Consider the following 19,628-nt stretch of genomic DNA (forward strand, 5'->3'; position numbering starts at 1 on the left):
CAGGATGACAGAGTGTGAAAGATTTGTGCCCTAACCAAACTTGTGTACCTTCTGTACCAACAGTATATACCTTTGCCAACCAAAGTTGGCTATCTTGTCATGGTCTTACTATTTTTACCTTTAGGCCACAGGTGTGTACCTGGTTGTGTTTTATGCAAAGTATTTCACCTTTTAACAAAAGTTGTGTACATTGTTAGGAAATCACCAACAATAAACACAACTTTTTAGGTGAAATACTTTGCTTCAAACACAACCAGGAACACAACTGTGGCAAAAAGCTAAAATTTACCCACAGTTATATACCTAGTTTTGAATACCATTTCACCTTTTAAATACCCTGTATTTAACCTTTTTCGCCGCAGAAAGAAATGACAGACAACCAGTGTAAAATAATTTAACTTTTATTGAAAAATGTTTTTTTTAGTAAGCTTTTTTAAAATTTTAATAAACTTGTTTAATAAAGCTTTGAAACCATAAAACTGGTCATTTTTATTTAAATACACACATTATAAATATGTGTAGTGTGTGGTGGAAATACTGCTGGAGGGGCTGCGGGACACTTCGACACTGGGAGTGTGGAGAGAGGACTGGGATCGTGGTGGGGAAGGAACAGTTAGAGGTGAAGGTGTGGAAAAAACTACAGAATGGGTGGACATGTGGGAAGCAGAAGAGGTGGTGGGTGGTGGAGTGGAGGGTTGGGCAGGGACTGTAGGAGCAGATGATGTTGATGGCAAGTTGTATGGGGAAGGAGTTTGGTACGGGGCAGGTTGCTGGAAGTGGGGAGATGTCTGGTACTGGGGAGGTTGCTGGTACTGGGGAGGTTGCTGATACTGGGGAGGTTGCTGATACTGGGGAGGTTGCTGATACTGGGGAGGTTGCTGATACTGGGGAGGTTGCTGATACTGGGTAGGTTGCTGATACTGGGGAGGTTGCTGATACTGGGGAGGTTGCTGATACTGGGGAGGTTGCTGATACTGGGGAGGTTGCTGGTGCTGGGGAGGTTGCTGGTGCTGGGGAGGTTGCTGGTGCTGGGGAGGTGGATGGTATGTAATAGGAGGGGGAGGATGGAAAGTGGCTGGAGGGGGTGTAGATGTAATAGGAGGGGGAGGATGGAAAGTGGCTGGAGGGGGTGCAGGTGGAGGAACTACTGTGGTGGGAGGAGGAGGTTGGGAGGTAACTTGCTGGAGAGCAGCGTGGCATGAATGCATTACATGCATCTGCTGGGCAGGAGAGAGCGTTTCCATGCGCTCCACAACAGACCTGAAAAAGGTGTGGTTTGGCGAAGATCTTGCTTCTGAATGCATGGTTTGCAGAAGTGTCTTCACCTCCAGAATGCTGGAGTTGATCTGCTGATAGCCTGCGGAGATTTGCTCTGACAAGACTTTGACAGTTCTGGAAAGATGCATTCAGATGCAAGAACTCTGGCGCATAAGTCTTTTCCTGACCCCTCTGCCGCTGCCGCCCAGTACCCGCAGGTGTACTAGAGGTGGCAGGGGCAGAAGGGTGGGGTAAAGGGAAAGCGATCTCCTCACCAGCAGCTTCATGTAATGTAGGCGGCCACGATGCTCCTGTGCTGGTGGATGGGACAGATGGGTCGAATGTGTGGGAAGGCTGGGAAGGTGCAGATGTACCGGGGCGGTCGAAGTGTCCCTCGGTGCCGGTCTCCTCAGGGATCGCCTCAGAAGGGTCCAATCGTGCAGGCTCCCGAGTGCTGCTCACCGTGCTGTGGAATAAAGAGAAAAAAAAACAATTAAAATAGTGACATGGTATGGCCCTGGCTGAAAAAAAAAAGTTACATCTAAACATTTTTTTGTCACATTTGGTGTGTAATATTTACCTTCTGGTGAGCATTGTCTCCCGGAGGAACGACAGGGCTCGTGCGTACTTGTACTTGCTCCTGCGTCCTCCAGATCCACTCGGGGCCCGCATCTCTTTATTGAACTCCTTGAAACGATCCCTCACAGACCGCCACCGCTTCACAATTCTCTCCCCTGAAACGAGAAAGGACAAAGTGGTTAGTATACAACATCAGTGTTTCCCAAACTCCAGTCCTCATGGTCCCCAGGGGTCATGTTTTCAGGATTTCCAAAGTAAATAGAAATCCTGAACACATGATCCGTGGGGACCACAAGGACTGGAGTTCGGGAAACACTGGTTTAAATCAAGCAACCGGTACTGTATATACTTACGCTCTTTAATCTGGGCCCGAGCTTCACGGTCCTCCCAGCGGTCCACAAGGAGCGAACAGATTTCCTCCCAGAGTCGTCGGGTAACAATCAGGTCAGCGTGGCGGCGGTCAGCCATATTCCAGAGCGGCTCCCTTTCTCGGACGAGATCGATGAGGTGGTCCACATCGAGTCCTCCATCCTCACCGTCAGAGTCGGGAGCACGCTGTGAAGGCTGTTAAAGAAAAAGACAAAAATAACATAATTAGCCTCCACAAAAGACATGAAATAAAAAGTGCAAAAAAACAAAGCAAAAATATTTATACTTACACGCTGGTGACCGCCGCGTTGCTGTCGCCGACGACCCTGGGAGGCACTGCGAGGACCTCTTGGCCGAGCACTAGATTGGGAAGACTAGAGAAGAAAACAAAAAATGTTATGTCTTTGGATGTAGGCATTTGTTTGCTGTGTGTGGTCTGCAGAACATTGTTTTCTATGTGTTGTGTGTAGTGTGATGTTGTGTTTCTGCGTTTGATGCAAAAAACTTACGAATTGTGAGCCCACTCCAGGTGTCTGTCCACCCCTTCCTTCTTCTTCTGGGAGCTCCTCTTCATCTTGTGATTCCTGTTTTGAAATAAAAGGCAATGAATAGACATATATTACAGAGATGATGGATTTTGGAAATAAAAACTTACCGTCAAACGCTGACGATGCGAGGGAGGGCTCCCAGAAGATGTGCTGTCTTCCTCATGGCCAGACTCCATGGCTGTGGGTGGTGTTTCTGCTGCTGCCATTGCTGCTGGTGCTGCATCTATTGGGCGGCTGTTGAATAAGAGAAACAAAGGGCCAATGAATATCTTGATATTCCATGGCCCTAGTTTGGAGGAATGGGGGATTTGATAATTACCGTCTCTCATCTGCTGCTGGACTCCCCTCCCGTTGTTCAGCATGCTGCTCTATTTGGGGTGGTGCTGATGGTGCTGCTGCTGCAGATGTCTGCTGCCTTCTCCTGCTTCTTGGCTTGGGTGGCATGTTGGGTGTGGCTGAGGGTCCCATTGTCTTGCTTTTATATATCTCCTGTGGGCAGAGCTACTGAGCATGCTCAGACCAAAGAAACCGGATCCGGCGCATTGCGGCGCTCATAGGCTTTCATTGTATGAAAAAGCCGGACACGCCAAATTCGGCGTGTCCGGCTTTTTCGCCGGAGACAAAAAACGTTAAAGTCTCCGTTTTTTCCAGACGCCGGATCGCGTCACATTGCCGGATCCGGCGAAAATTGGATGAAACGCATGGCCATCCGGCTCGATCCGGCTCTAATGCAAGTCAATGGGGGGGAAACCGGATCCGGCATTGCATTTCGCCGGATCCGGTTTTAGTCAAAAGCGCCGGATCGCGCCTGACGCCGAAAACCTGATGTGTGAAAGAGGCCTAAGGGGAAGATGGGAAGAGGAACCGGCAAAAGATACAGTAAAGGAGCGGTCAGAGAGATAGGAGGAGAACCAGGAGAGAACGGTGTCCTTGAGGCCGATGGAACGGAGCATAGTGAGGAGGAGCTGAGGATCCACAGCGTCAAATGCTGCAGAGAGATCCAAGAGAATTACCATGGAGTAATGACCATTTGATTTAGCTGTTAGTAGATCATTAGAGACTTTAGTGAGGGCAGTTTTAGTAGAATGTAAAGAGCGGAAACCGGATTGGAGAGGGTCTAGAAGAGAGTTTTCTGAGAGATAGCGGATAAGATGGGAGTGGACCAGACGTTCCAGGAGTTTAGAGATGAAGGGAAGATTAGAGATAGTTAGCAACACAGTTTTGGTCGAGGGATGGTTTTTTAGCAGTGGATGTATGATGGCATGCTTAAATGAGGAGGGAAAAATACCAGAAGAGAGAGAGAGAGTGAATATTTACATGCAGTAACCCCCCAGAAGCCCTACCACTCCCAGATGACATAAACATTAAGCCCCAAATATCAGCCCCACAAACCAAACATCACAAGACACCAACCTGTTAATAAACACTGTCACTGACCCCGCTGACCTCACTCCACACTGCTCACTGACGCCGGCACCACAGACCGAGAAAACAAACGTGTAATGGAATGGAGGCTTCTCTTCCTGCCTTTTCTGACAGGACACGCCCCCGGAAATGACGTCACACCTGGAAGGAGCCCATACAGTCTAGCAATGCGGAGTGTCCCGTGTTGTTGTCAGTGGTCACTGTGTGAGGAGACCGCAACAGGTGAGAGGAGACTGGGTCTGACAGCCTGTGCCTGCTGAGGGGAGAGAAATGAGGGGACTGGGGGGCTGCGTCCTACAGGGGGAGGCTAGTGAGGGGACTGGGGGGCTGCGTCCCACAGGGGGAGACTAGTGAGGAGACTGGGGGGCTGCGTCTCACAGGGGGAGGCTAGTGAGGGGACTGGGGGGCTGCGTCTCACAGGGGGAGGCTAGTGAGGGGACTGGGGGGCTGCGTCTCACAGGGGGAGGCTAGTGAGGGGACTGGGGGGCTGCGTCCCACAGGGGGAGGCTAGTGAGGTGACTGGGGGGCTGCGTCTCACAGGGGGAGGATAGTGAGGGGGACTGGGGGGCTGCGTCCTACAGGGGGAGGCTAGTGAGGGGACTGGGGGGCTGCGTCTCACAGGGGGAGGCTAGTGAGGAGACTGGGGGGCTGCGTCCCACGCGGGGAGGCTAGTGAGGGGACTGGGGGGCTGCGTCCTACAGGGGGAGACTAGTGAGGGGACTGGGGGGCTGCGTCCTACAGGGGAAGGCTAGTGAGGGGACTGGGGGGCTGCGTCCCACAGGAGGAGGCTAGTGAGGGGACTGGGGGGCTGCGTCCCACAGGAGGAGGCTAGTGAGGGGACTGGGGGGCTGCGTCCCACAGGGGGAGGCTAGTGAGGGGACTGGGGGGCTGCGTCCCACAGGGGGAGACTAGTGAGGGGACTGGGGGGCTGCGTCCCACAGGGGAAGGCTAGTGAGGGGACTGGGGGGCTGCGTCCCACAGGGGAAGGCTAGTGAGGGGACTGGGGGGCTGCGTCCCACAGGGGAAGGCTAGTGAGGGGACTGGGGGGCTGCGTCCCACAGGGGGAGGCTAGTGAGGGGACTGGGGGGGCTAGTGAGGGGACTGGGGGGCTGCGTCCCACAGGGGGAGACTAGTGAGGGGACTGGGGGGCTGCGTCCCACAGGGGGAGACTAGTGAGGAGACTGGGGGGCTGCGTCTCACAGGGGGAGGCTAGTGAGGGGACTGGGGGGCTGCGTCTCACAGGGGGAGGCTAGTGAGGGGACTGGGGAGCTGCGTCCCTCAGGGGGAGGCTAGTGAGGGGACTGGGGGGCTGCGTCCTACAGGGGGAAGGCTAGTGAGGAGACTGGGGGGCTGCGTCCCACAGGGGGAGGCTAGTGAGGAGACTGGGGGGCTGCGTCCCACAGGGGGAGGCTAGTGAGGAGACTGGGGGGCTGCGTCCCACAGGGGAAGGCTAGTGAGGGGACTGGGGGGCTGCGTCCCACAGGGGGAGACTAGTGAGGGGACTGGGGGGCTGCGTCCCACAGGGGGAGGCTAGTGAGGGGGACTGGGGGGCTGCGTCCTACAGGGGAAGGCTAGTGAGGGGACTGGGGGGCTGCGTCCTACAGGGGGAGGCTAGTGAGGGGACTGGGGGGCTGCGTCCTACAGGTGGAGGCTAGTGAGGGGGACTGGGGGGCTGCGTCCCACAGGGGGAGGCTAGTGAGGGGACTGGGGGTGCTGCGTCCCGCCGGGGGAGGCTAGTGAGGGGACTGGGGGGGCTAGTGAGGGGACTGGGGGGCTGCGTCCCACAGGGGGAGGCTAGTGAGGGGACTGGGGGGCTGCGTCCTACAGGTGGAGGCTAGTGAGGGGACTGGGGGGCTGCGTCCCACAGGGGGAGGCTAGTGAGGGGACTGGGGGTGCTGCGTCCCGCCGGGGGAGGCTAGTGAGGGGACTGGGGGGCTGCGTCCCACAGGGGGAGACTAGTGAGGGGACTGGGGGGCTGCGTCCCACAGGGGGAGACTAGTGAGGGGACTGGGGGGCTGCGTCCCACAGGGGAAGGCTAGTGAGGGGACTGGGGGGCTGCGTCCCACAGGGGGAGGCTAGTGAGGGGACTGGGGGGGCTAGTGAGGGGACTGGGGGGCTGCGTCCCACAGGGGGAGACTAGTGAGGGGACTGGGGGGCTGCGTCCCACAGGGGGAGACTAGTGAGGAGACTGGGGGGCTGCGTCTCACAGGGGGAGGCTAGTGAGGGGACTGGGGGGCTGCGTCTCACAGGGGGAGGCTAGTGAGGGGACTGGGGAGCTGCGTCCCTCAGGGGGAGGCTAGTGACGGGACTGGGGGGCTGCGTCCTACAGGGGGAAGGCTAGTGAGGAGACTGGGGGGCTGCGTCCCACAGGGGGAGGCTAGTGAGGAGACTGGGGGGCTGCGTCCCACAGGGGGAGGCTAGTGAGGAGACTGGGGGGCTGCGTCCCACAGGGGGAGGCTAGTGAGGAGACTGGGGGGCTGCGTCCCACAGGGGAAGGCTAGTGAGGGGACTGGGGGGCTGCGTCCCACAGGGGGAGGCTAGTGAGGGGACTGGGGGGCTGCGTCCCACAGGGGGAGGCTGGTGAGGAGACTGGGGGGCTGCGTCTCACAGGGGGAGGCTAGTGAGGAGACTGGGGGGCTGCGTCCCACAGGGGGAGACTAGTGAGGGGACTGGGGGGCTGCGTCCCACAGGGGAAGGCTAGTGAGGGGACTGGGGGGCTGCGTCCCACAGGAGGAGGCTAGTGAGGGGACTGGGGGGGCTAGTGAGGGGACTGGGGGGCTGCGTCCCACAGGGGGAGGCTAGTGAGGGGACTGGGGGGCTGCGTCCCACAGGGGAAGGCTAGTGAGGAGACTGGGGGGCTGCGTCCCACAGGGGGAGGCTAGTGAGGGGACTGGGGGGGCTAGTGAGGGGACTGGGGGGCTGCGTCCCACAGGGGGAGGCTAGTGAGGGGACTGGGGGGCTGCGTCCCACAGGGGGAGGCTAGTGAGGGGACTGGGGGGGCTGCGTCCCACAGGGGGAGGCTAGTGAGGGGACTGGGGGGCTGCGTCCTACAGGGGGAAGGCTAGTGAGGAGACTGGGGGGGCTGCGTCCCACAGGGGGAGGCTAGTGAGGAGACTGGAGGGCTGCGTCCCACAGGGGGAGGCTAGTGAGGAGACTGGGGGGCTGCGTCCCACAGGGGAAGGCTAGTGAGGGGACTGGGGGGCTGCGTCCCACAGGGGGAGGCTAGTGAGGGGACTGGGGGGCTGCGTCCCACAGGGGGAGGCTAGTGAGGGGACTGGGGGGCTGCGTCCTACAGGGGGAAGGCTAGTGAGGAGACTGGGGGGGCTGCGTCCCACAGGGGGAGGCTAGTGAGGAGACTGGAGGGCTGCGTCCCACAGGGGGAGGCTAGTGAGGAGACTGGGGGGCTGCGTCCCACAGGGGAAGGCTAGTGAGGGGACTGGGGGGCTGCGTCCCACAGGGGGAGGCTAGTGAGGGGACTGGGGGGCTGCGTCCCACAGGGGGAGGCTAGTGAGGGGACTGGGGGGCTGCGTCCCACAGGGGGAGGCTAGTGAGGGGACTGGGGGGCTGCGTCCCACAGGGGGAGGCTAGTGAGGAGACTGGGGGGCTGCATCCCACAGGGGGAGACAGGTGAGGAGACTGGGGGGCTGCGTCTCACAGGGGGAGGCTAGTGAGGAGACTGGGGGGCTGCGTCTCACAGGGGGAGGCTAGTGAGGAGACTGGGGGGCTGCGTCCCACAGGGGGAGACTAGTGAGGAGACTGGGGGGCTGCGTCTCACAGGGGGAGGCTAGTGAGGGGACTGGGGGGCTGCGTCTCACAGGGGGAGGCTAGTGAGGGGACTGGGGAGCTGCGTCCCTCAGGGGGAGGCTAGTGAGGGGACTGGGGGGCTGCGTCCTACAGGGGGAAGGCTAGTGAGGAGACTGGGGGGCTGCGTCCCACAGGGGGAGGCTAGTGAGGAGACTGGGGGGCTGCGTCCCACAGGGGGAGGCTAGTGAGGAGACTGGGGGGCTGCGTCCCACAGGGGAAGGCTAGTGAGGGGACTGGGGGGCTGCGTCCCACAGGGGGAGGCTAGTGAGGGGACTGGGGGGCTGCGTCCCACAGGGGGAGGCTGGTGAGGAGACTGGGGGGCTGCGTCTCACAGGGGGAGGCTAGTGAGGAGACTGGGGGGCTGCGTCCCACAGGGGGAGACTAGTGAGGAGACTGGGGGGCTGCGTCCCACAGGGGGAGGCTAGTGAGGGGACTGGGGGGCTGCGTCCCACAGGGGGAGGCTAGTGAGGGGACTGGGGGGCTGCGTCCCACAGGGGGAGGCTAGTGAGGGGACTGGGGGGCTGCGTCCCACAGGGGGAGGCTAGTGAGGGGACTGGGGGGCTGCGTCCCACAGGGGGAGGCTAGTGAGGGGGCTGCGTCCCACAGGGGGAGGCTAGTGAGGGGACGGGGGGGCTGCGTCCCACAGGGGGAGGCTAGTGAGGGGACTGGGGGGCTGCGTCCCACAGGGGAAGGCGACTGGGGGGCTGCGTCCCACAGGGGGAGGCTAGTGAGGTGACTGGGGGGCTGCGTCCCACAGGGGGAGGCTAGTGAGGGGGCTGCGTCCCACAGGGGGAGGCTAGTGAGGCTACTGGGGGGCTGCGTCCTACAGGGGGAGGCTAGTGAGGGGACTGGGGGGCTGCGTCCCACAGGGGGAGGCTAGTGAGGGGACTGGGGGGCTGCGTCCCACAGGGGAAGGCTACTGGGGGGCTGCGTCCCACAGGGGGAGGCTAGTGAGGGGACTGGAGGGCTGCGTCCCACAGGGGGAGGCTAGTGAGGAGACTGGGGGGCTGCATCCCATAGTGGGAGGCTAGTGAGGGGACTGGGGGGCTGCGTCCTACAGGGGGAGGCTAGTGAGGGGACTGGGGGGCTGCGTCCCACAGGGGGAGGCTAGTGAGGAGACTGGGGGCTGCGTCCCACAGGGGGAGGCTAGTGAGGGGACTGGGGGGCTGCGTCCCACAGGGGGAGGCTAGTGAGGGGACTGGGGGGCTGCGTCCCACAGGGGGAGGCTAGTGAGGGGACTGGGGGGCTGCGTCCCACAGGGGGAGGCTAGTGAGGAGACTGGGGGGCTGCATCCCACAGGGGGAGGCTAGTGAGGTGACTGGGGGGCTGCATCCCACAGGGGGGGGGCTAGTGAGGGGACTGGGGGGCTGCGTCCTACAGGGGGAGGCTAGTGAGGGGACTGGGGGGCTGCGTCCCACAGGGGGAGGCTAGTGAGGGGACTGGGGGGCTGCGTCCCACAGGGAGAGGCTAGTGAGGGGACTGGGGGGCTGCGTCTCACAGGGGGAGGCTAGTGAGGGGACTGGGGGGCTGCGTCTCACAGGGGGAGGCTAGTGAGGGGACTGGGGGGCTGCGTCTCACAGGGGGAGGCTAGTGGGGACTGGGGAGCTGCGTCCCTCAGGGGGAGGCTAGTGAGGGGACTTGGGGGCTGCGTCCCACAGGGGGGGGAGGCTAGTGAGGGGACTGGGGGGCTGCGTCCCACAGGAGGGAGGCTAGTGAGGTGACTGGCGTGCTGCGTCCCACAGGGGAAGGCTAGTGAGGGTACTGGGAGGCTGCGTCCCACAGGGGGAGGCTAGTGACGGTACTGGGGGGCCGCGTCTCACAGGGGGAGGCTAGTGAGGTGACTGGGGGGCTGCTTCTCACAGGGGGAGGCTAGTGAGGCGACTGGGGGGCTGCGTCCTACAGGGGGAGGCTAGTGACGGGACTGGGGGGCTGCAACCCACTGGGGGAGGCTAGTGTGGGGACTTGGGTGCTTTTCGCAGTGAAGATTCTCAGGAGAACTGGTTCAGAGTACCGCATAGCAAGGATGGCCAACATGTATTTATGCCCACTAGCAGATTTATCCAGGGGACATACCAAGTCCATGGCAACTTCCTCAAATGTCACTTGACGTCACACCTGGAAGGAGCTCATACAGTCTAGCATTTACCATATGTGGAGTGCGGCTCTGCGGGTGGAGGTCGGTGCTGGAGGCTCCATTATTCTCTATGTGGAGTGTGGCTCTGCGGGTGGAGGTAGGTGCTGGAGGCTCCATTATTCTCTATGTGGAGTGCGGCTCTGCGGGTGGAGGTCGGTGCTGGAGGCTCCATTATTCTCTATGTGGAGTGTGGCTCTGCGGGTGGAGGTCGGTGCTGGAGGCTCCATTATTCTCTATGTGGAGTGTGGCTCTGCGGGTGGAGGTCGGTGCTGGAGGCGCCATTATTCTCTAGGTGGAGGTTGGTGCCGGAGGCTCCATTATTCTCTATGTGGAGTGCGACTCTGCGGGTGGAGGTCGGTGCTGGAGGCTCCATTATTCTCTATGTGGAGTGGTTCTGCGGGTGGAGGTCGGTGTCGGAGGTTCCAGTATTCTCTATGTGGAGTGTGGCTCTGCTGGTGGAGGTCGGTGGCGGAGGCTCCATTATTCTCTATCTCCACCCGCAGAGCCGCACTCCACATAGAGAATAATGGAGCCTCCAGCACCGACCCCCACCCGCAGAACCGCACTCCACATAGAGAATAATGGAGCCTCCGCCACCTATGTCGAGTGCTGCTCTGCGGGTGGAGGTCGGGGCCGGAGGCTCCATTATTCTCTATGTGGAGTGTGGCTCTGCTGGTGGAGATTGGTGGCGGAGGCTCCATTATTCTCTATGTGGAGTGTGGCTCTTCTGGTGGAGGTCGGTGCTGGAGGCTCCATTATTCTCTATGTGGAGTGTGGCTCTGTGGGTGGAGGTCGGTGCTGGAGGCGCCATTATTCTCTAGATGGAGTGTGGCTCTGTGGGTGGAGATCGGTGCTGGAGGCTCCATTATTCTCTATGTGGAGTGCGGGTGGAGGTCGGTGCCGGAGGCTCCATTATTCACTGTGGAGTGCGTCTCTGTGGGTGGAGTTGGGTGCCGGAGGCTCCATTATTCTCTGTGGAGTGCGGCACTGCGGGAGAAGGTTGGTGCCGGAGGCTCCATTATTCTCTATGTGGGGTGCGGCTCTGCGGGTGGAGGTAGGTGCTGGAAACTCCATTATTCTCTGTGGACTGCGGCTCTGTGGGTGGTCGTCGGTGCTGGAGGCCCCATTATTCTCTATGTGGAGTGCGGGTGGAGGTCGGTGCTGGAGGCTCCATTATTCTCTATGTGGTGTGCGGCTCTGCGGGTGGAGGTCGGTGCTGGAGGCCCCATTATTCTCTATGTGGAGTGCGGGTGGAGGTCGGTGCTGGAGGCTCCATTATTCTCTGCGGGTGGAGGTCGGTGCTGGAGACTCCATTATTCTCTATGTAGAGTGCGGCTCTGCTGGTGGAGGTCGGTGCTGGAGGCTCCATTATTCTCTGTGGAGTGCGGCTCTGCGGGTGGAGGTCGGTGCTGGAGGCTCCATTATTCTCTTTGTGAAGTGAGACTCTGTGGGTGGAGGTCGGTGCTGGAGCCTCCATTATTCTCTGTGGTGTGCGGCTCTGCGGGTGGAGGTCAGTGCCGGAGGCTCCATTATTCTCTATGTGGAGTGCGGCTCTGCGGGTGGAGGTCGGTGCTGGAGGCTCCATTATTCTATATGTGGAGTGCGGCTCTGCGTGTGGAGGTCGGTGCTGGAGACTCCATTATTCTTTATGTGGAGTGCTGCTCTGCGGGTGGAGGTCAGTGCCGGAGGCTCCATTATTCTCTATGTGGAGTGTGGCTTTGTGGGTGGAGGTCGGTGCTGGAGGCGCCATTATTCTCTAGGTGGAGTGCGGCTCTGCGAGTGGAGGTCGGTGCTGGAGGCCCCATTATTCTCTATGTGGTGTGCGGCTCTGCGGGTGGAGGTCGGTGCTGGAGGCGCCATTAATCTCTATGTGGAGTGCGGGTGGAGGTCGGTGCTGGAGGCTCCATTATTCTCTATGTGAAGTGAGACTCTGGGTGGAGGTCGGTGCTGGAGGCTCCATTATTCTCTGTGGTGTGCGGCTCTGCGGGTGGAGGTCTGTGCTGGAGACTCCATTCTCTGTGTAGTGCGGCTCTGCGGGTGGAGGTCGGTGCTGGAGGCTGTTATTCTCTATGTGGAGGTCGGTGCTGGAGGCTCCATTATTCTCTTTGTGAAGTGAGACTCTGTGGGTGGAGGTCGGTGCTGGAGACTCCATTATTCTCTATGTGGAGTGCGGCTCTGCTGGTGGAGGTCGGTGCTGGAGGCTCCATTATTCTCTTTGTGGAGTGCGGCTCTGCGGGTGGAGGTCGGTGCTGGAGGCTTTCCATTATTTGTTGCTTCCAACCATCTAGTAGCACAGTCCCATTTTGGTGGAGCTGTCCCTGGCGTTCATGGTAACATCCCGCCTTTCACTCTGTCTGTAAGTCGCCTCCTCTACTCCCAGCTCACTGTGGTTAGTGCTCAGTAGGCCTTTCTTGACTCTGGGGGATATCTGCATCTCTGTGCTCTAATTAAGGCTGGTTTCACATTTGCGGGTGGCCGAGCTGCGGAGGGCTGCAGCTCCTCCTGTCTTCTCCGCCTACGTCCGAATGTGGCCTGCTTACCTATCTTTAACATTGGGTGCGGATGTATGCGGATGCCTCCGCATGCGTCGTTTTGACGATGCGGCGACCCACGTTACTGCCCTGACTGGCGTATGGGGGCCGGTGGGCAGAGGGGGCCCGCACCGTACCCGGTCTCCTCTGCTCACCGGGCCCCTACCGGAAAGTAAACCGGGCCTACTACTAAATTCTGGATCCTCTGTAGAACAGTTACTGACACACACTAATTCGGAGACTGTAGCAGTCCGAATATATGGGGTACTTAGTCCCACATTCAGACAGGTCTCGGATGCTGATTCAGTGATTGGCCGCACACGGACTGGGGGACAAGCTTCAGACACTGGCTGCATTAGGACCAAGGGCAAGATTCAGAAACTGGCTGCACAATGACCAGGGACTAGGGATTCAGGACACTAGTCACATCAGTACCAGAGGACCTCCAACTTCACTAGGAGACCACCTCACTTACTAATAATATTCCTTGACATCACCCTATTGGGGAAGGTGCCTTTAAACAAGATGCCTCCCAGCTTTTGGCTGGGAACCATCTTGTAAGTGTACTCTTAAACTAAATACCTCCCAGCTATTTCCTGGAGGCATTTTACTATGTACGAAAGTTGCCCCCTTAAGAATACGGGAGCGTGCACTGGGAGGTGCATTGCGCACACACAGGCCAGGAAGCAAGGAATGTCCCGGCGACCTCGCCGCGTTCCTGCGGCAGTGAATATGCCGGTGTTCCTGCATTGAGGGAGAGGGAGGACTAAGAGGCGCCTGTAATGGTGTTACAGTTTGAACTCTACATTTTAGGTTATTGCTCTCAACTAGCAGCACCAACCCAGTAATTTCTTGGATTTTTCCATAGTATTTTGTATGATTGTACATAATCTCACCTTCTTTCCATTCAGGTTCCTTATACGTTTTATCTTTTACATTGACATCTACTGCAAAATCTGCCTTGACCTTTCAAGTATGGATATGGACAGAGACAAGATGTCGGAGGGGATGTTACACCTCATCCTAGAGATCCTCTTCCGGCTTACTGGAGAGGTGAGAGATTCTGATGACCTCAAATTACATTGTAATGCAGGTGTCTGGATGCAACGAGCAGAGATTACATGGTGGAAACATCTAAGGGTTGTTAGTGTTAGTAGCTATGTAATTTTACAGTAGAGGGAATAACAGGATTAGAATAAACAAGAAAGTTTTTCACTAGTTAACATTAGTGTCCTTTTCACAAAGGTGGTGCGCCCAGTCTTGGGTTGGGAGTCACCACTTGAGTTCTCACTCAAAACTCTGGCCTTCGCGGAGGTCACCGAGTTTTCCCGCTAGGCCGCAAGTCTCTGCCTCACGTAGTCTATTAAAGCCCATTGAGTTTCCCACGCTCCAACCGGCCCCCTCCCAACCGGTAATCCTAATTCCAGCTGACGCTGGTACAGTTGTTGACAGCTGGAAGTGACGGCCTTGCTCGCTTGCAGAGATATCTTCTGGGGAATCCGGAACTTGCCAGGCTGTGAACAACGCCTTGATAGCATAGACTCCGCTCTGAGGCCTGCCACGCTGATCTCAGCTGTGTCTCTGGAGCATGTCTGGCCCACTCCCTTCCCTGGTGCCAAATCTCCTCATGTATGGGTGCGCAGGGCTTTTATAGCAAGGAAGTCTTTCCTGTGAGTCACCTGATCCAGTCCAGCACATGAGGTCACTCCCCTTGCAAACCTTCCAGCTCAGGCTAGTTTCACAGTAGTGTATGGCCGAGGTGCGGTGGGCTGCGGACTCTCCTCCCGTCAGCTTCGCCTACCTCGGCAAGCAGCGTGCGTACCCTATCTTTAGCATTTTGTACTCAGGCCGTGCCGATGTATGCGTTGCGTTCGGCGCAGGTCGCCGCACTGTCAAAACGACGCATGCAGAGGCATCTGAATCCTTTGGCACAGCAGGCCATATTTCAGGAAGAGCCTTTCCCACTGGCCCAAGATTTGCAGGGTACTTGGGGGTGAAGCAGCCCTAGCTTCCTGATCAGGCCTTTGCACCAGAGTGACCCACTTCCTCAGCCTTGCCAGCTCTGGATCGGACTGTTGCAGGTGTATCCACTCGTCTTTTGAACGGCCAAGAATTTGGGTGGGTCTGGGCTCTTCTCTAGACTCCTGAGCTGTTACTACAGTCACGGCGAACTGCCTGAAATCCGGGATCTCCTCACCCTCAAGCTTTTCATCTATGTCTATGTTCGGTCCGGCTTGGGTTACTTGGGACAATTGGTCTGTGTGCGTATCCTGGAACTGATAGGAAATCTTGTACTGGTATTTAGACATCCTTGTGACCCACCGCTGTTTTAGTGCTCCCAGCTTCAGTTTTCTAGGCGGGCCAGGGGGTTCTTGTCCGTCCACACGTGTACTTCTAATTTGAAATATACTCTGCGAATTTCTCAGTCATGACCCATACCAGCGCTAGCAACTTCAGTTTGAACGAACTGCAATTGTCCGGATTCTTCTCTGTGTCTCACAGTGACTTACTGGCATACACAATCACCCTCTTTTTCTTATTGTACCTGAGCCAATACTGAGCCCAGTCCTTATAGGCTTCCATCGGTGTACAGCACGAAGGGTTTTGAGAAGTCAGAGTAGGCCAAGATTGGGACATCTGTCAATGCCAACTTCAATGCCTGAAATGCTTCCTCTTGTCATGTACCCCATTGAATGGGTTGTCGTTTGGCTCATTCAGCCATACCCCGCAACAACTCATTGAGTGGTACTGCAATCTTGGCAAAGTCCCTTTTGAACCTGCAGTAGTAGCTGGCCAGCACTAGGAACGCTCACAGTTCTCTCAGTTCGGTAGGTGTGGGCCACTTCAGTACTGCAGCTACCTTCTCTGCGGTGGGGTAAACTCCCTCACTAGACACGGTGTGTCTCAGGTATTCAATTTCCCTCTTGAATAGATGACACTTCCGGGGCTTTATTTTTAATCCGTGTCTTTGAAGCTGCTCCAACTGATGAAGATGCTCTTCAAATATGGCGGAATAAATGATTGTCATCCAGATAGATCAAAGTGATTTCAAAGATCAACGCATCTTTCCATCAACCACTATAAGGTTGCTGGTGCATTCGTCAGTCCGAAAGACATCTGGTTGAACTCGAACAGGCCTACAGGGAGGACAAAAGCTGTTTTCTGGCCGTCCTTCTCAGCTACAAGGACTTGCCAGTAACCACTGGCTAAATGAAGAGAGGAAAAATATTTGGCTTTTCCTAATGCAGATAGGGACTCCTCAATTCTCGGCAAGGGATAGGAGTCCTGTATAATTCACGTATTCAGCCTTTTCGGTAGTCCACGCTGAAACTCACGCAGGGTACCATCCTTTTTCCAAACTAACATGAAGGGGGCTGCTCAGGGATTCTGGCTTTTGCAGATTACGCCATTGTGCAGCATATGGGCCAACAATTCTTTCACCTCCTGGTACATCTGAGGTAGGACCTGCTGATACCTCTCTCGAATGGGAGCAGTGATTGCTGTAGGGATCTCATGAGCAATAGCATGGGTGCACCCAAAGTCATCTTCATTCTGTGCAAACAGCTCTCGATATCGCTGTAATAACTGTTAAACCTGCCGAACTTACCTCGAGAAAAACTCTGAGGTTGGCCACCATCTGTTCCAAGAGGTGAAGTCCAGCCAGTGGTTCGCTTTGGTTTTCCTGACTATCAAGCGACACCGCTGAGGTCCATGGGTTTCTTCCCACAGGTGTCAGTCCTGTAGCCTCATCTCTGGGGATATCTTCTGGCATTATACAAATTTGAACCACTCCTTGTCCGGACATCAACTGTAGATTTGCTTCACTTACGTTTTTACAGCGTACAGGTACTCGTCCCTGTCGCCCAATGGCCAGGGTGCAGGCAACCAATAATCCGTAGATCACTTCTTCTCCCTCTATAGACTCAATATGGACGTCCGCACGGTCTAAGGATGCATGGTCCAGTACTGACATAGTCAGTACACTCTGTCCCACTGGCAGTATCACTGTGGCTTTGGGCGGTATCAATACTTTGCCGAGATATTGGGAGGCCACGGGTAACTTCTGAATTTCGCTGACTTGCATTAATTGCTGGAACACCTTGTTACTTGCAGGGTCACGGGTGGCACTGGTCCAATTGTTTTTATCGGGGTACTTGGCTAAGAATTGTCCTACTTCATTTAGCACATTCATACCCAGAGTTACAGTGGGTCCTCCGCCTCTGGACCCCTTTGTCAACACTATTTGAGATCCTTTCCGCACACTCGGACAGACATCCACACTATTCCTGCTACTGGAATAGGCAGTTGATTAGCCACCACCAGTCAGATGCTTTGTTCTTTTCTAGAGCAAACAACTTTGGGAAAATTACTCTGAAAATATGCCTCAAGCAGTGAATGTGTTGCCCATTGAATTCAGACCAGGTAATGGGACTCTTGGAGACAATATCCTCATAATTCTCTCTTCTCTCTCTGAGGCTCGAAACCCCTTGATATACTCCATGACCGTGGGGTGCATTAGTTTAAAGGGCACACAGTCTCCTCCTCCTTTCTCGATTCGGACAGTCTCTTGAAATGTGCCCCCTTCCACCCCAGGTTCAACACTCTCACTAGCGTTCCGCTGACGGGCTATGAACGCTGCACGATGTGGTCTAAAAGGAGCGACTTTCCTGCTCTGACCTCTCACGTGAGGTCGGGTGATCAACCAGAGGATTGGCTGCAAGGATCCCCTTGATGCTGCACAGCTCACCTTGAATGTCCCAAATCTTTTGACGTATCTCCCGTACCCAGTCGGAATCAGTAAGTGTTGACTCAGGGGTGACCACTTCATGACTCCGGACTGCGGCGGTGAGATCAGGGGCCTCTCTCTCCAAGACTCTAACTTCGGCCCCGACCTCAAGGAAGCCCAGACCGGAATTCAGGCATGGATGCTCCAATAAGATCTGCTTCAGAGAAGGATCCTTCAGTCCAGCAATGAGTTGGTCCCACATCACTTCGTCCAAGGGACCCAGCCCTCTGTTCCCAACTTGGGTCTTGGTGATATGGGCTGTCACTTCCTGCAATGCATAACATACTAAGCTATGTGAACAGGAAGAGAAATGTTCCAGCTCGAGACGGAAGCGGCTACAACTCTGCAAAGCTTTATTGGACAACTTTAAAAATGTTCTTCAAAAAATATCCATCGCAAACAGCAGGCACACCAGTAGAGGACAATCAATGCATGTCACCTAAGAAGTCTTACTCATGATCATTTCTCTTCCTGTTCTCATGTGGCATGGGTGCTCAACCCGATCCGTGCTGGGCGTTGACAGGTTTGGACATTTCATCTTAGACTGGTAAACTGACTACTTTTTTACTTATACTGAGCTATGGTCTCACTTTCCCCTTAGACCCGCTAGAACAACCACATGCTGAGGTGCCTTAGGTCCGTGGTGTCACCATACATATCCTCCAAGATTTTTATCACCTTTTCCACAGTGTCACGATCCCTAAGTGGGGAGTACATAACCGTCTGCCGGCCCTCCCAATCACGGGTGAGGAGGGTTAACTTAGCCTGAATAGAAGGGGTCAGGGGATACATGTGTACCATGCTTTTCCGTATCTCTGCCCAGTCCCACTGTGACACACTGCTCCCTGTGTCACGCATTCTGTCTCATCGCTCTAACCAGGCCCAACGTCGCCATGGCCATTTAGGAGGGTGTGCACGCGTACTTAGTTCCATGTCTGCACAAGGTTCTTTGTGCGCACGCGCGCTCTTCTCTACTCTGCCTCCGGTCATGTCCTCTCTATGGTATTGGAGGACCTGACCCGGAAGTCCTAGTGCTCATGTGGTATATCAGGCTACCTCTTCCTATGGGGGGTGCCTGATTATTGTTGTGCTTCCTGGCTTGGTCTGCCATGTCCTTGCCTGGCTGTGCGCTGTATTTGGGTCCTCTGCCTTATGCTCTGGGAGAACTTGGAGTAAATTTCTGTCCACCTACGGGTCAAGGTTTCAGGATGGAGTCCAGATTGACAAAATTCTCGAATTTCTGCAGAAGGGCTTAGAACAGGGGCTGGCGGCTAACACATTGAAGGTATAGATAGCGGCCCTTGGTGCCCTTTATAACCAGGACGTGGCAGGCAACGCTTGGGTAGCACGGTTTATTAGGGCCGCAGCCCAACTGGAGGTCATTTTAACCCAAGCTTGGGGGAAAAAGGGATTATCCCCAAAAAAGTTTTGGATGGATTGTTGCCAAAATTTCCAAAAGTGCCCACTCTATACCTCCTTCCGAAGGTCCACAAGGACCCCATTGATTTCCCGGGGCGTCCCATAGTCTCTGGCATGGGAGGGCTATGTGATCCCATATGTAAATTTATTGATTTTTATCTGAAACCCCTAGTGGAGACGCTGCCCTCCTATGTCAGGGACTCTGCGGACGTCCTGGTTAGGGTTGATGGTTTAACATTGGACTCCGACATGCTCTTTGTCACCGCAGACGTCGAGTCCCTTTATACATGCATTGAGCATAGTCATGGGTTACGGGCTGTGCGTTTCTTTTTAGGGATGAGCAATATGGACGGACCCCTTGCTGATCTAATTTTTGAACTTTTACAGTTCGTTTTACATCACAATTTTTTTACGTTCAGAGACCGGTATTACCTGCAGAGGCATGGCACTGCCATGGGTGCGGCGTGTGCGCCCGCCTACGCAAACCTCTTTCTCAGTTTCTGGGAGAGGGAGGTTTTCCGTGAGGAGGGGGCATGCGCCGCTGGCCGTGTGCAGTGCTGGTTTCGTTACATCGATGACCTCTTGATTATCTGGCAGGGCCCGGTCTCTGAACTGGATAGGTTCATGTCAAATTTAAATAATAATCCATATAAGATCAAATTGACTTATCAATGGCATGAACGTACAGTAGAATTGATTTTCTAGATATCGACTTGTCAGTTGATACCTCAGGGTCCGTCCATACTGACATCCACCGAAAGGAGACCTCAGTTAAT

At 56.1% G+C, this 19,628-nt stretch overlaps 2 protein-coding genes and 1 long non-coding RNA gene across 3 annotated transcripts in view; 1 reads left to right on the forward strand and 2 right to left on the reverse strand.

Moving 5' to 3' along the window:
- LOC141094300 (uncharacterized) overlaps window positions 1-4,336 on the reverse strand; it is a 62,935-nt gene extending 58,599 nt beyond the window's left edge. Inside the window, exon 1 of the mRNA XM_073580137.1 lies at window positions 4,167-4,336. The gene's annotated coding sequence lies outside the window, so the exon portion shown is untranslated. The remainder of the gene's footprint in view (window positions 1-4,166) is intronic.
- LOC141094226 (uncharacterized) overlaps window positions 1-19,628 on the forward strand; it is a 754,752-nt gene that overhangs the window by 684,032 nt on the left and 51,092 nt on the right. The window lies entirely within an intron of this gene.
- On the reverse strand, window positions 386-3,587 carry LOC141094383 (uncharacterized). The gene is made up of 2 exons (XR_012233052.1): window positions 2,190-3,587; window positions 386-1,991 (listed from the first exon to the last, which is right to left on the reverse strand). It is a non-coding gene; the product is annotated as an uncharacterized lncRNA (long non-coding RNA).

Source organism: Dendrobates tinctorius, unplaced genomic scaffold, assembly GCF_039654945.1.
Source record: "Dendrobates tinctorius isolate UK_male_01 unplaced genomic scaffold, ASM3965494v1 ptg000063l, whole genome shotgun sequence".
Classification (NCBI taxonomy): Eukaryota; Metazoa; Chordata; class Amphibia; order Anura; family Dendrobatidae; genus Dendrobates; species Dendrobates tinctorius.